This window comes from Trachymyrmex cornetzi, unplaced genomic scaffold, assembly GCF_001594075.2.
Source record: "Trachymyrmex cornetzi isolate Tcor2-1 unplaced genomic scaffold, Tcor1.1 scaffold996, whole genome shotgun sequence".
Taxonomy (NCBI): domain Eukaryota; kingdom Metazoa; phylum Arthropoda; class Insecta; order Hymenoptera; family Formicidae; genus Trachymyrmex; species Trachymyrmex cornetzi.
The window spans coordinates 200820-205432 of record NW_017300350.1 but is presented as its reverse complement, the minus strand read 5'-3'; positions in this window follow the sequence as shown (position 1 = coordinate 205432).

Here is a 4613-nt window from a genome sequence, read left to right as displayed (position 1 = left end):
ATGGAAGGTACATGAACACTTGGCGCCTTTTTTTTACCTTTTTTTAAAAAGGTAATTTTGTTTATATTTACAAAAAAATTTCTCAGCCGATTTATTCCTTTAAAAAAATTTAATATACACGTACAGTTGTGATATGCAATTTATCAGTTCAATTAATATATTTTTTTATCTTTACTTTGATCGTAAATACAAATTATATATATATAAATATATAAAATGCATACGTCTTATGCAGTCACTTTGAATTCTTTTGATTTTCAAAATTAACTTCTGCTTCCGTCCGTCAAGGTTTCTTTTTTCTTTTGTAATCGAAATGTGGAAAATAAAATGTAATTTGAAACTTTAATTAAGAAGTTTTATCCACCTTGTATTAGTTATATTGAGTGAATGGGTTGATTGATGAATGGTCTGAAAAGACGTTTATACTTTTGTATTTGAGAAGAGATGAAAAGACCTGGATTTGATTCCAAAATAATACAAACTAATAATATACGTACAAAAAAACTCATCTTTACGAAGAAACTCACAATGTACATTAAGAGATCAATCTGATTGAAATGGTTAAAAAAGACCGAACATTCTTTTTTGTATTTTTTTGAAAGTTTAAGTGTAGAGAATATGCCCCTATAACATTGGTATGAATAATCTATTTTTAAATACATGAAAAAAAACATTATAAAATTTAAAAACTATTTTTATCAGAACAATGTTTTCCAAATCGCGGGAAAATTTTTCAAGGGAACAGCTTTAATTTATTTTATATTTTAACACACTTCTTTCTCATATATTTATCTAGTTTTTGCATCACAATGATTAATGTATGTACATACATTTTTTAACTGTTTTTTAGTTGTGATAAAAGGCAAAAAATAAAGATTTGACTTCATTTGGCTACTAATTTGTTAGTTTTTCATATTTTTATTTCAAAGTGATATGAAAACTAAATACATTCATATTAATTAAAATCTTTGTTATGAAACTTGAGTATCTTTATTACAAAATCTTAAATTAATTTCTCGCGATTTCTAAGTTATCTTGGAGGTTTATATTCAATTAAACCGCAAAGGGGGAAGGAGAGAGGGATGACATTTTTTTATTATATCGTCGTATTAATAGAAAAGTAACACATCTTAAAATTAACAACTCTTTAGTGGAGATTTTTTTTAATTCTTTCCGAATTGGAGCAACGTTTTAATTAAGATAGAACGAGTTGATTAATTTTACTTAAGATAGCATATGAATATGCATAACTTCACTTCTCCCTACGTTACACTTTTAATTATAATGTATTCTTTAAAACTATATCATGAGTTTTCACAATTTGAACACTGTCACTCTAGTATAGAATTGTATAATAAGGTATCACTTTTCCATATGAGCAGTGTGTTGATAGGTGTGTCGTTTTTCCAAAACAAAAATATTATAATCTTCAAGTAAGATAAATTTCCTATCATTATTTTTAAAAATGCTTATTTTTTATACTTGTTTCACTTTTCAACGCAGTGATATATTTTGTTTTTAGCTACAATAGATTACATATATAGGGTTTAATTCAAATTGTGTAATACACACTTTTCTTTTAATTCAATCCTAAAGATCATGTAATTTCAGACCTTCCCAATGAGAGTAACCCCTTAAAAGTGATATTTATGATAGTCCGATGTCTATACAAAAGTAATTGCATTGCGGAACAATATGTAAATAACGTTGTTTTTGGAACACATGTCTGTAAACTGACGGCGTCGCGTCGCTTTCAAAGTGACGAGCACAAATATTCGCAGCAACGATTTTTCGACACGTCGCACAGAGAAATTAAAAATAGAAACGCAGATATATACGTTTCGTGAATAAACAGGCTTGAACGTGTCAAATCACGAATCTCTTAAAAACACCGAAGAAAAATATTTTTAACAAAAATACTGGGAACAATATATGTACGTATGATGAAAAGTAATAAAAATAAGAGTTCCGTTACAACGAGTTTGCTGCCATATTTTTTCAGAAGTATACACAGATTATTAAAATATCATTTCACGAATAATTTATTATTATTATATTATACTTTTTACGTTTTTATAGACAAGGTAGAACATCTATATTTTTATTTAAAAAAAAAATAGTATTAAAAATTTTAAAACGTAATGAAATCAAAATTTATTTGTATAAAGTATTCAACTACTTGTCCAATTATGACTGTTTAAAATAAGCATCTAACACACATTAATATTCAATTTATTTCAGTAATAATAATTTATGTCAATATATAGTAATAATAATAATTTAATCTAAATGAATTCAAGCTGGTCATATTTATTCCGTTATTTTCTTTTTATTGAAAACGTGTTGGCACGAGTTTAATATTAAATTTATATGGAACCCCGATCGTTCACGAATCGATGGCCGAAAAATCCTTCTGCCCACTTAATATCTCGGGTCATTTATCGTTCAAATGACCGCATAACTTCGCTATGTTCTATGAAATCACCGGTTTTATTGACAGCGGTCTGAATTAGGATGGTAGCTGACTGCAAAAGAATGGTCCGCAGCAATGAACCTTTCGTGAATCGCCTTTGAAAAAGAGCGCCGTTTCGTCATAAAGAAACTCGAGACGATAGGGGCGATAGATATATGAAATATGCGGGAACTCTGCGTGAAATCGTTTCGTGAAAGAAATCGAGCAACGTTTGCTTCTAGGTAAAGTGGGAATGAACGTATCGTAAGACATGATAGAATGGATCGCACTCGAAGGACGGAAAATTTTTCAGTAAGATAAAAGTGAAAATGATTATGTTAAAAATCATAAAAATAACTCAGAATCAGCGGCAATATCTGATTATACGCGCGCAGATGAAAATACGTACGTTTGCCAATCGCATGTCGGTTCGTCGTCGTAATCCGCGCTCATGTATGTCTCCTTGGAAACTTCATTGGCGCAATCTTTAATGGCTCTCTCGTGCTTGCTCGCAACATCCTCCGGTAGAAGCGTTCTATCCGCGGTATACAGTGCTCTCAAATACGTTCCACCTATTTGACTAACTTTATACTACTCTCGAGATGCATACTTGAATGCTCGAGGGGTAGTAGACATCGCGCGACTCTTCAACGTGGGACCAAGTCGGTTTAGTTGGCCCAATTTTCGTTACCACGTAGTTAATACAACGTATTTCTAGCTTCGAACTCAGTGAATGATGCTTCAGAAGTGCAAACACTCAAAACGAAAGTTATATTCTCTCCTCCCTCCTGCATAAAGTATACGATTCGTATTTGACATACCTACTGCCGACTGAAATTTCAACAGTCCTTTCGCCAAAATGAAAAACGGACAAAAATAATCCATTAACTCATGGATTTGATAAAGATGAAAAAACATTTGATTAGCATTATATGTACGTGAAAGAATTTTTTATCACGTCAATCTCCAGCTCACGCGAATGTTAAATATGTAACGCGGCGTATTTTAATAAGCATTTATTTCAGCCGAGTGATTGCTTTATGCAAATTCGTACGTGATTATAATTAACGCATGACTTTCAATATGATTCATATAAATACGTTCAATATCGCTTCCTGAAATATTCATCTCTGCATCAAATGCAATGTCTATAGCATAACTAACGTTATTAATAAGCAGAAATATTACTGAAATTTCTCTTTATAATTTTATGATCCGATAAAATAATAAATTCGTACATTTAAATAAATATAAATAGACTGAAAACGTCGATACTACTAAATACCACTAATAAAGCGTTAACCTGAAAATAATCACCTAGGATCAATTTTACATCCTAGTAGCGAGAAAATAAAACTCGCAATTAGAATAGTTTTCTTTACTGATTGAGAACTCTCCCTATTTTTTTATTCCTTCTTACTTTTTTTTTTAAATATTGAATAAATCTATATAGTATATAATGATCTCAAATATTAATAAAGTGTAGAATGCTTAATAATATATTTGATAATAGTGACTTTTAATTTATATAAAACATATCATAGGTAATTATTATTTAAGAAAAAAGCTAGATGACAATTCCTGGGTTAATCTTACATTTGCGTGGCTTCGGTATAATTATTCTTGTAGAGTGTTGACACCTCAACATTATATCTGAATTTTTATTATTTCTTTTAATGATTTACAATTAAATAAAGATTGATAATAATATATATTCTTAATATAATTATATATTCTTTAGATAAAATTAAACCCAAAAAAAGGAAATCTATAAGAACTACCCATTATTTGAGTCATATGTATAAACATTTTTTTATTCATCACATTATGAGCTACAACATATGTGAAAACTAATAAATTATTTCACCAGGGGGTAAATCATGAGTCATATGTATAAACATTTTTTTATTCATCACATTATGAGCTACAACATATGTGAAAACTAATAAATTATTTCACCAGGGGGTAAATCATGTAATTTTTCCCCTAGGGCGGAAACGTGAAAAGTGAAAAGTTTCACGTGAACTCTATGATCATCTACACTGAACCAAAAATGTATGTAAATAAAAGTATTCATTGGTATTAATAAAAAATTCATTAAAATTGGTCCAATGAACAATTTTATTCCTATAATGATTTAGGTTTTATAAAATGATCAATT